Consider the following 11,608-nt stretch of genomic DNA (forward strand, 5'->3'; position numbering starts at 1 on the left):
CTCTCCCTCTCCCTCTGTCTCTCCCTCTCCCTCTGTCTCTCCCTCTCCCTCTGTCTCTCCCTCTCCCTCTGTCTCTCCCTCTCCCTCTGTCTCTCCCTCTCCCTCTGTGTGGCTCTTTCTCATCCTCCCTCTGTTTGTCTCTCTCTATCTCTCTCTCTGTGTCTGTCTCTCCCTGTGAGTCTCTGTCTTCCTCTTTCCCTCTGTCTCTCTCTCCCTCTGTCTCTTCATCCCTCTGTCTCTCGTTCCCTGTTTCTCTCTCCCTCTCTCTCTGTCTCTCCCTCTCTGTGTGTCTGTCTCTCCCTGTGAGTCTCTATCTTCCTCTCTCCTTCTGTCTCTCTCACTCTCTCTCCCTCTCCTTATATCTCTCCCTCTCCCTCTGTCTCTCTCTCTCTGTCTCGCTTTGCTTCTATCTCTCCCTCTCCCTCTCCATGTCCCTCTGTCGCCGTCTGTCTCTCTCTCCCTCTCACCGTCTCTGTTCCTCTCTCTCCTTCTGTCTCTCTCTCTCTCCCTCTGTCTCTCTCTCTCCCTCTGTCTCTCTCTCTCTCACCCTCTGTCTCTCCTTTTATCTCTCCCTCTCCCTCTGTCTCTCTCTCTCTGTCTCGCTTTCCTTCTATCTCTCCCTCTCCCTCTGTCTCTCCATGTCCCTCCGTCGCCCTCTGTCTCTCTCTCTCTCTCACCGTCTCTGTTCCTCTCTCTCCTTCTGTCTCTCTCTCTCTCCCTCTGTCTCTCTCTCTCACCCTCTGTCTCTCCTTCTATCTCTCCCTCTCCCTCTGTCTCTCCCTCTTCCTTTGTCTCTCTCTCTCCCTCTGTGTGTGTCTCTCTCTCTCGCTCTCTCCCTCTCCTTCTATCTCTCCCACTCCCTCCCTCTGTTTGTCTCTCTCTATCTCTCTCCCTCCCTCTGTCTGTCTGTCTGTCTCTCTGTGTCTGTCTCTCACTGTGAATCTCTGTCTTCCTCTTTCCCTCTGTCTCTCTCTCCCTCTGTCTCTTGATCACTCCGTCTCTCGATCCCGCTGTCTCTCTCTCCCTCTCTCTCTGTCTCTCCCTCTCCCTCTGTCTCTCTCCCTCAGTCTCTCTCTCTCCCTATCCCTCTGTCTCTCCCTCTGCCTCTCTCTCTCTCTGTCTCACGCACTCTGTCTCTTCCTCTCCCTCTGTCTCTCATTCTCTCTCTCTCTCCCTCTACATCTCCCTCTTCCTCAGTCTCTCTCCCTGTCCCTCTCCTGCTGTCGCACTCGCTCTCCATCTCCCTCTGTCTATCTCTCCCTCTCCCTCTGCCTCACTCTCCATCTGTCTCTCTCTCCATCTCCCGTTGCCTCTCCCTCCCTCTCCCTCTGCCTCTCTCCCAATCCCTCTGTCTCTCCCTCCCTCCCTCTCTCTCGCCCTCTCCCTCTGTCTCTCTCTCCCTCTGTCTCTCTTTCCCTCTCCCTCTGTCTCTCTTTCCCTCTCCCTCTGTCACTCTTTCCCTCTCCCTCTGTCACTCTTTCCCTCTCCCTCTGTCACTCTTTCCCTCTCCCTCTGTCACTCTTTCCCTCTCCCTCTGTCACTCTTTCCCTCTCCCTCTGTCACTCTTTCCCTCTCCCTCTGTCACTCTTTCCCTCTCCCTCTGTCACTCTTTCCCTCTCCCTCTGTCTCTCTTTCCTCTCCCTCTGCCTCTGTCTCCCTCTCCCTCTGCCTCACTCTGCATCTCCATCTGCCTCTCTCTCCAACTCCCTTTGCCTCTCCCTCCCTCTCCCTCTGTCTCTCCCTCCCTCTCCCTCTGCTTCTCTCTCGCTCTGTCTCTCTCTCCCTCTCCCTCCCTCTGTCTCTCTCTCCCTCTCCCTCTGTCTCTCTCTCCCTCTCCCTCTGTCTCTCTCTCTCTCCCTCTGCCTCTCCCTCCCACTCCCTCTGTCTCCCCCTCCCTCTCTCTCACCCTGTCCCTCTGTCTCTCTCTCCCTCTGCCTCTCACTCTGTCCCTCTCTCCCTTGCTCTCTCCCTCTCCCCCTGTCTCTGTCTCTCTCTCCCTCTGTCTCTCGCTCCCTCTGTCTCTCGCTCCCTCTCTCTCTCTCTCCCTCTGTCTCTCTCTCTCTCTCCCTCTCTCCCTCTGTATCTCTCTCTCCCTCTGTCTATCTCCCTCTGTCTCTCGACCTCTGTCTCTCGACCTCTGTCTCTCGACCTCTGTCTCTCGACCTCTGTCTCTCTCTCTCTTGCTCTCCTTCTAAGTCTCCCTCTCACTCTGTCTCTCCCTCTGTCACCCTCTGTCTCTCTCTCCCTCTCACCGTCTCTCTTCCTCTCTCTCCCTCTGTCGCTTTCTCTCCCTCTGTCTCTCTCTCTCTCTCCCTCTGTCTCTCTCTCTCTCTCCCTCTGTCTCTATCACTCTCTCTCCCTCTCCTTCTATCTCTCCCTCTCCCTCTGTCTCTCCCTCTCCCTCTGTCTCTCCCTCTCCCTCTGTCTCTCCCTCAGCCTCCCTCTCTCCATCTCTCTTCCTCTCTCTCACTCTGTTGCTCTTTCTCCCTCTGTCTCACTCTCTCTGTCGCTCTCCTTCTATCTCTCCCTCTCCCTCTGTCTCTCCCTCTCCCTCTGTCTCTCCCTGTCCCTCTGTCACCCTCTGTCTCTCTCTCCCTCTCACTGTCTCTGTTCCTCTCTCTCCCTCTGTCTCTCTTTCTCCCTCTGTCTCTCTCTCTCTCTCACTCTCCTTCTATCTCTCCCTCTCATCTGTCTCTCCCTCTGTCACCCTCTGTCTCTCTCTCTCTCTCACCGTCTCTCTTCCTCTGTCTCCCTCTGTCTCTTTCTCTCCCTCTGTCTCTCTCTCTCTCCCTCTGTCTGCCTATCTCTCTCGCTCCCTCCCTCTGTCTGTCACTCTCTCTCCCTCCCACCTTCTCTCTCTTTCTCTCTGTGTCTGTCCCTCCCTATGAGTCACTCTCTTCCACTCTCCCTCTGTCTCTCTCTTTCTCTATCCCTCTGTCTCTCTCCCTCCCTCTGTCTGTCTGACTGTCTCTCTCACTCTCCTTCTCTCTATGTCTCTCCCTGTGTCTGTTTTCTTCTCTACCTCTGTCTCTCTCCCCTTCTGTCTCCCTATCCCTCTCCTTCTCTCTCTATCGCTCTCCCTCTCTCTCTCTCTGTCCCTCTCCCTCTGTCCCTCTTCCTCTGTCTCTCCCTCTCGCTCTGTCTCTCTCTATCTCGCTCTCTCTCCCTTTTTCTCTCCCTCTCTCTCTCTCCCTCTCCCTCTCTCTGCCTGTCTCTATCTCTCTCTCCCTCACTCAGTCTCTGTGTCTAAATCTTCCTGTGAGTCTCTGTCTTCGTCTCTCCCTCTGTCTCTCTCTCCCTCAGTCTCTCTCTCCCTCAGTCTCTCTCTCCCTCAGTCTCTCTCTCCCTCTGCCTCTTTCTCCCTCTCCCTCAGTCTCTCTCTCTCTCTCCCTCTGCCTCTCTCTCTCCCTCTCCCTCTCCCTCTCCCTCTGCCTCACTCTCCATCTCCCTCTCCCTCTCTCTTTCTCTCCCTCTCTCCCTCAGTCTGTCTCTGTCCCTCAGTCTCTCCCTGTCTCTCTCTCCCTCTGTCTCTCTCTCCCTCTGTCTCTCTCTCCCTCTGTCTCTCTACCTCTTTCTCTCTATCACTCTCTCCCTCCCAATGACTCTCCCCCCCGACTCTCCCTCCCTCTGAATCTCCCTCCCTCTGACTCCCTCTCCCTCTGTCTCCCTTTCCCTCTGCCTCTCTCTGTCACTCCCTCTGTCTGTCTCTCTCTCTCCCTCCCTCCTTCTGTCTGTCTCTCTCTCTGTGTGTCTGTCTCTCCCTGTGAGTTTCTTTCTTCCTCTCTCCCTCTGTCTCTAGCTCCCTCAGTCTCTCTATCCCTCTGTCTCTCTCTCCCTCTCCCTCTGTCTCTCTATCCCTCTCCCTCTGTCGCTCTCCCTCTGTCCGTCTCCCTCTGTCTCTCTCTGTCCCTCTCCCTCTGTCTCTCCCTCTCCCTCTGGCTCTCCCTCACTCTCCCTCTGTCTCTCCCTCTCACTCTATTTCTCTCTCTCCCTCTGTCTCTCTCTCTATCCCTGTCTCTCTCGCTCTCTCTCCCTCTCCCTCTCCCTATCCCTCTCCCTCTACCTCTCTCCATCTCTCTCCGCATCTCTCTTTCTCTATCTCACTCTATCTCTCTCGCCCTCACTCTCTCTTTTCCTCTCCCTATCCCTCTCTTTTGCTCTCCCTCTCCCTCTGTATCTCCCTCTCCCTGTCATTGCCTCTCTCTCTGTCTCTCTCTCTCTCACTCTCCCTCTCTCTCTCTTTCTTGCTCTGACTCTCCCTCACCCTCTGCTTCTCTCTCTCAATCTCTCCCTCTGTCTCTCCCTCTCCCTCTGTTTCTCTCTCTCTCACTGCTGTCTCTCTCCCCTTCCCTCTCCCTCTCCCTCTCCCTCTGTCTCTGCCTCTCCCTCTGTCTCTCCCTCTCTTCCTCTGTCTCTCTCTCACTCTCCCTCTGCTTCTCCCTCTGTCTCTCTTTCTTGCTCTGTCTCTCTCTCTCTCCCTCTGCTTCACTCTCTCACTCTCTCCCTCTGTCTCTCTCTCCCTCTCCCTGTCTCTTCCTCTCCCTCTTTCACTCCCTATCTCTCTGTCTCTCCCACTCGCTCTCTCCCTCTGTCTCTCTCTCTCTCTCTCCCTCTCCCTCTGTCTTGCTCTGTCTCTCTCTCCCTCTCTTCATCTCTCTCCCTCTCTCTCCCTCTCACTCTGTTTCTCTCTCTCCCTCTGTCTCTCTCTCTCGCCCTCTCTCTCTCTCCCTCTCCCTCCCTCTCGCTCTCTCTCCCTCTCCCTCTCCCTCTCTCCGTCTCTCTCCAACTCTCTCTGCGTGTCTCTTGCTCTCGCTCTCTCTCTCACTCTATCTCTCTCTCCCTCACTCTCTCTTTCCCTCTCCCTATCCCTCTGTCTCTCCCTCTCCCTGTCATTGCCTCTCCCTCTGTCTCTCTCTCTCTCACTTTCCCTCTGTCTCTCTTTCTTGCTCTGTCTCTCCCTCTCCCTCTGCTTCTCTCTCTCAATCTCTCCCTCTGTCTCTCCCTCTCCCTCTGTTTCTCTCTCCCTCACTGCTCTCTCTCTCTCCCCCTCCCTCTCTCTCTCCCTCTCCTTCTGTCTCTCCCTCTGTCTCTCCCTCTCCCTCTGTCTCTCCCTCTCCCTCTGTCTCTCCCTCTCCCTCTGTCTCTCCCTCTTCCTCTCTCTCTCTTTCCCAATCTCCATCTCTCATCCTCTCTCTCCCTCTGTCCCTTCCTTTCCTTCTGTCTCTCCCTCTCTCTCTCTTCCTCTGACACTCCCTCTCACTCTATCTCTCCCTCTCCCTCTGTCTCTCCCACTCTCTCTCCCTGTGTCCCTCTCTCTCCCTCTGTCTCTCTGTCTCCCTCTCCCTCTCTCTCTCCCTCTCTCTCTCTCTCCCTCTGTCTCTCTCTCCCTCTCCCACTCACTCTGTTTCTCTCTCTCCCTCTGTCTCGCTCTATCTCACTCTCGCTCTCCCTCACACTCGCTCTCCCTCTCCCTCTCTCTCTGTCTCTCCCCCTCCCTCTGTCTCTCCCTCTATCTCTCCCTCTCCCTCAGTCTCTCTCCCTCTCCCTCTCCTGCTGTCACACTCCCTCTCCATCTCCCTCTGTCTATCTCCCCCTCTCCCTCTGTCTCCCTCTCCATCACACACTGTCTGTCTCTCTCTCTCTCCCTCTCCCTCTGCCTCTTTCTCTCTCCCTCTCCCTCTGCCTCACTCTCCATCTGTCTCTCTCTCCATCTCCCTCTGCCTCTCCCTCCCTCTCCCTCTGCCTCTCTCCCAATCCCTCTGACTCTCCCTCCCTTTGACTCTCCCTCTGTCTCCCTCTCGCTCTGTCTCCCTCTCGCTCTGTCTCCCTTTCCCTCTGCCTCTCTCTGTCACTCCCTCTGTCTGTCTCTCTCTCTCCCTCCCTCCTTCTGTCTGTCTCTCTCTCTGTGTGTCTGTCTCTCCCTGTGAGTTTCTTTCTTCCTCTCTCCCTCTGTCTCTAGCTCCCTCAGTCTCTCTATCCCTCTGTCTCTCTCTCCCTCTCCCTCTGTCTCTCTCTCCCGCTCCCTCTGTCTCTCTATCCCTCTACCTCTGTTGCTCTCCCTCTGTCTGTCTCCCTCTGTCTCTCCCTCTCCCTCTGTCTCTCCCTCTCCCTCTGTCTCTCCCTCTCTCTCCCTCTGTCTCTCTCTCTCTCTCCCTCTGTCTCTCTCTCTCACTCAATTTCTCTCTCTCCCTCTGTCTCTCTCTCTATCCCTGTCTCTCTCCCTCTCACTCACTCTCTCGCTCTCTCTCCCTCTCCCTCTCCCTATCCCTCTCCCTCTACCTCTCTCCATCTCTCTCCATCTCTCTCCGTGTCTCTCTTGATCTCGCACTCTCTCTCTCCCTCTCCCTCACTCTGTCCTTCCCTCACCCTCTCCCTCGGTTTCTCCCTCTCCCTGTCTCTGCCTCTCCCTCTGCCTCTCCCTCTCTTCCTCTGTCTCTCTCTCACTCTCCCTCTGCTTCTCCCTCTGTCTCTCCTTCTTGCTCTGTCTCTCTCTCTCTCCCTCTGCTTCCCTCTCTCACTCTGTCACTCTGTCTCTCTCTCCCTCTCCCTATCTCTCCCTCTCCCTCTTTCACTCCCTATCTCTCTGTCTCTCCCACTCGCTCTCTCCCTCTGTCTCTCTCTCTCTCACTCCCTCTCCCTCTGTCTCTCCCTCTGTCTTGCTCTGTCTCTCTCTCCCTCTCTTCATCTCTCTCCCTCTCTCTCTGTTTCTCTCTCTCCCTCTGTCTCTCTGTCTCGCCCTCTCTCTCTCTCCCTCTCCCTCCCTCTCGCTCTCTCTCCCTCTCCCTCTCTCCGTCCCTCTCCAACTCTCTCCGCGTGTCGCTTGCTCTCGCTCTCTCTCTCACTTTATGTCTCTCTCCCTCACTCTCTCTTTCCCTCTCCCGATCCCTCTGCCTCTCCCTATCCCTGTCATTGCCTCTCCCTCTGTCTCTCTCTCTCTCACTCTCCCTCTGTCTCTCCCTCTCCCTCTGTCTCTCCCTTTCCCTCTGTCTCTCCCTTTCCCTCTGTCTCTACCTCTTCCTCTCTCTCTCTTTCCCAATCTCCATCTCTCATCCTCTCTCTCCCTCTGTCCCTTCCTTTCCTTCTGTCTCTCCCTCTCTCTCTCTTCCTCTGACACTCCCTCTCACTCTATCTCTCCCTGTCCCTCTGTCTCTCCCACTCTCTCTCCCTGTGTCTCTCTCTCTCCCTCTGTCTCTGTGTCTCCCTCTCCCTCTCTCTCTGTCTCTCCCACTCTCTCTCTCCCTCTGTCTCTCTCTCCCTCTCCCTCTGTCTCTGTCTCTCTCTCCCTCTGTCTCTGTCTCTCTCTCCCTCTGTCTCTCTCTCCCTCTCCCTCTGTCTCTCTCTCCCTCTGTCACTCTTTCCCTCTCCCTCTGTCACTCTTTCCCTCTCCCTCTGTCACTCTTTCCCTCTCCCTCTGTCACTCTTTCACTCTCCCTCTGTCACTCTTTCCCTCTCCCTCTGTCACTCTTTCCCTCTCCCTCTGTCACTCTTTCCCTCTCCCTCAGTCACTCTTTCCCTCTCCCTCTGTCTCTCTCTCCCTCTCCCTCTGTCTCTCTTTCCCTCTCCCTCTGTCTCTCTTTCCCTCTCCCTCTGTATCTCTGTCCCTCTCCCTCTGTATCTCTCTCCCTCTCTCTCCCTCTCCCTCTGTCTCTCTCTCTCTCTCTCCCTCTCCCTCTGCCTCACTCTGCATCTCCATCTGCCTCTCTCTCCATCTCCCTTTGCCTCTCCCTCCCTCTCCCTCTGTCTCTCTCTCCCTCTCCCTCTGCCTCTCTCTCCCTCTCCCTCTGCCTCTCTCTCCCTCTCCCTCTGCCTCTCTCTCCCTCTGCCTCTCTCTCTCTCTCCCTCTGACTCTCTCTCCCTCTGTCTCTCTCCCTCTCCCTCTCCCTCTGTCTCTCCCTCCCACTCCCTCTGTCTCCCCCTCCCTCTCTCTCACCCTCTCCCTCTGTCTATATCTCTCCCTCTCCCTCTGTCTCTCCCTCTCCCTCTGTCTCTCCCTCTGTCTCTCCCTCTCCCTCTGTCTCTCCCTCTCCCTCTGTCTCTCCCTCTCCCTCTGTCTCTCCCTCTCCCTCTGTCTCTGTCTCTCTTTCCCAATTTTCATCTCTCATCCTCTCTCTCCCTCTGTCCCTTCCTTTCCTTCTGTCTCTCCCTCTCTCTCTCTTCCTCTGACACTCCCTCTCACTCTATCTCTCCCTCTCCCTCTGTCTCTCCCATTCTCTCTCCCTGTCTCTCTCTCTCTCCCTCTGCCTCTCTCTCCCTCTCCCTCTGTCTCTCTCTCCCTCTGTCTCCTTCTCCCTCTGTCTCCCTCTCCCTCTGTCTCCCTCTCCCTCTGTCTCCCTCTCCCTCTCCCTCTGTCTCTCTCTCCCTCTCCCTCTGTCTCTCTCTCCCTCTCCCTCTGTCTCTCTCTCTCTCTCACTCTCTGTCTCTCTCTCCCTCTCCCTCTGCCTCTCTCTCCCTCTGCCTCTCTCTCTCTCTCCCTCTGACTCTCTCTCCCTCTGTCTCTCTCTCCCTCTCCCTCTCCCTCTGTCTCTCCCTCCCACTCCCTCTGTCTCCCCCTCCCTCTCTCTCACCCTCTCCCTCTGTCTATATCTCTCCCTCTCCCTCTGTCTCTCCCTCTCCCTCTGTCTCTCCCTCTCCCTCTGTCTCTCCCTCTCCCTCTGTCTCTCCCTCTCCCTCTGTCTCTCCCTCTCCCTCTGTCTCTGTCTCTCTTTCCCAATTTCCATCTCTCATCCTCTCTCTCCCTCTGTCCCTTCCTTTCCTTCTGTCTCTCCCTCTCTCTCTCTTCCTCTGACACTCCCTCTCACTCTATCTCTCCCTCTCCCTCTGTCTCTCCCATTCTCTCTCCCTGTCTCTCTCTCTCTCCCTCTGCCTCTCTCTCCCTCTCCCTCTGTCTCTCTCTCCCTCTGTCTCCTTCTCCCTCTGTCTCCCTCTCCCTCTGTCTCCCTCTCCCTCTCCCTCTGTCTCTCTCTCCCTCTCCCTCTGTCTCTCTCTCCCTCTGTCTCTCTCTCTCTCTCTCTCTCTGTCTCTCTCTCCCTCTCCCTCTGTCTCTCTCTCTCTCCCTCTGCCTCTCCCTCCCACTCCCTGTGTCTCCCCCTCCCTCTGTCTCACCATCTCCCTCTGTCTCTCTCTCCCTCTGCCTCTCACTCTGTCCCTCTCTCCCTCGCCCTCTCCCTCTCCCTCTGTCTCTGTCTCTCTCTCCCTCTGTCTCTCGCTCCCTCTTTCTCTATCTCCCTCTCTCCCTCTGTCTCTCTCTCTCTCTCCCTCTCTCCCTCTCCCTCTCGACCTCTGTCTCTCTCTCCCTCTGTCTCTCTCTCCCTCTGTCTCTCTCTCCCTCTGTCTCTCTCTCCCTCTGTCTCTCTCTCCCTCTGTCTCTCTCTCCCTCTCCCTCTCTCTCCCTCTCCCTCTCCCTCTGTCTCTGTCTCTCCCTCCCACTCCCTCTGTCTCCCCCTCCCTCTCTCTCACCCTCTCCCTCTGCCTCTCACCCTCTCCCTCTGCCTCTGTCTCTCCCTCTCCCTCTGTCTCTCCCTCTGTCTCTCCCTCTCCCTCTACCTCTGTCTCTCTTTCCCAATTTCCATCTCTTATCCTCTCTCTCCCTCTGTCCCTTCCTTTCCTTCTGTCTCTCCCTCTCTCTCTCTTCCTCTGACACTCCCTCTCACTCTATCTCTCCCTCTCCCTCTGTCTCTCCCATTCTCTCTCCCTGTCTCTCTCTCTCTCCCTCTGCCTCTCTCTCCCTCTCCCTCTGTCTCTCTCTCCCTCTGTCTCTCTCTCCCTCTCCCTCTCCCTCTGTCTCTCTCTCCCTCTCCCTCTCCCTCTGTCTCTCTCTCCCTCTCCCTCTGTCTCTCTCTCCCTCTCCCTCTGTCTCTCTCTCCCTCTCCCTCTGTCTCTCTCTCCCTCTCCCGCTATCTCTCTCTCCCTCTGTCTCTCTCTCCCTCTCCCTCTGTCTCTCTCTCCCTCTCCCTCTCCCTCTGTCTCTCTCTCTCTCCCTCTGCCTCTCCCTCCCACTCCCTCTGTCTCTCCCTCCCTCTCTCTCACCCTCTCCCTCTGTCTCTCTCTCCCTCTGCCTCTCACTCTGTCCCTCTCTCCCTCGCCCTCTCCCTCTCCCTCTGTCTCTGCCTCTCTCTCCCTCTGTCTCTCGCTCCCTCTTTCTCTATCTCCCTCTCTCCCTCTGTCTCTCTCTCTCTCTCCCTCTCTCCCTCTGTCTCTCTCTCTCCCTCTGTCTATCTCCCTCTGTCTCTCGACCTCTGTCTCTCGACCTCTGTCTCTCGACCGCTGTTTGTCACTCTCTCTCTTGCTCTCCTTCTATCTCTCCCTCTCACTCTGTCTCTCTCTCTGTCACCCTCTGTCTCTCTCTCCCTCTCACCGTCTCTCTTTCTCTCTCTCCCTCTTTCTCTTTCTCTCCCTCTGTCTCTCTCTCTTTCTCTCTCCCTCTGTCTCTTTCTCTCTCTCTCTGTCTCTATCACGCTCTCTCCCTCTCCTTCTATCTCTCCCTCTCCCTCTGTCTCTCCATCTCTCTTCCTCTCTCTCCCTCTGTCTCTTTCTCTCCCTCTGTCTCGCTCTCTCTCTCTCTCCCACTGTCTCTCTCTCTCCTTCTATCTCTCCCTCTCCCTCTCCTTCTATCTCTCCCTCTCCTTCTATCTCTCCCTCTCCCTCTGCCTCTCTCTCCCTCTGCCTCTCTCTCTCTCTCTGCCTCTGTTTCTCTCTCCCTCTGTCTCTCTCTCCCTCTCCCTCCCCCTCTGTCTCTCTCTCCCTCTCCCTCTGTCTCTCTCTCCCTCTCCCTCTGTCTCTCTCTCCCTCTCCCTCTGTCTCTCTCTCTCTCTCCCTCTGCCTCTCCCTCCCACTCCCTCTGTCTCCCCCTCCCTCTCTCTCACCCTCTCCCTCTGTCTCTATCTCTCCCTCTCCCTCTGTCTCTCCCTCTCCCTCTGTCTCTCCCTCTCCCTCTGTCTCTCCCTCTGTCTCTCCCTCTCCCTCTGTCTCTCCCTCTCCCTCTGTCTCTCCCTCTCCCTCTGTCTCTCCCTCTCCCTCTGTCTCTCCCTCTGTCTCTCTTTCCCAATTTCCATCTCACATCCTCTCTCTCCCTCTGTCCCTTCCTTTTCTTCTGTCTCTCCCTCTCTCTCTCTTCCTCAGACACTCCCTCTCACTCTATCTCTCCCTCTCCCTCTGTCTCTCCCATTCTCTCTCCCTGTGTCTCTCTCTCTCCCTCTCTCTCTCTGTCTCCCTCTCCCTCTCTCTCTGTCTCTCCCTCTCTCTCTCTCCCTCTGTCTCTCTCTCCCTCTCCCTCTGTCTCTCTCTCCCTCTCCCGCTGTCTCTCTCTCCCTCTCCTTCTGTCTCTCTCTCCCTCTCCCTCTGTCTCTCCCTCCCACTCCCTGTGTCTCCCCCTCCCTCTCTCTCACCCTCTCCCTCTGTCTCTCTCTCCCTCTGCCTCTCACTCTGTCCCTCTCTCCCTCACCCTCTCCCTCTCCCTCTGTCTCTGTCTCTCTCTCCCTCTGTCTCTGGCTCCCTCTGTCTCTCTCTCCCTCTCTCCCTCTGTCTCTCTCTATCTCTCCCTCTGTCTCTCTCTCTCCCTCTGTCTATCTCCCTCTGTCTCTCGACCTCTGTCTCTCGACCGCTGTTTGTC

This window comes from Carcharodon carcharias, chromosome 14, assembly GCF_017639515.1.
Source record: "Carcharodon carcharias isolate sCarCar2 chromosome 14, sCarCar2.pri, whole genome shotgun sequence".
Taxonomy (NCBI): Eukaryota; Metazoa; Chordata; class Chondrichthyes; order Lamniformes; family Lamnidae; genus Carcharodon; species Carcharodon carcharias.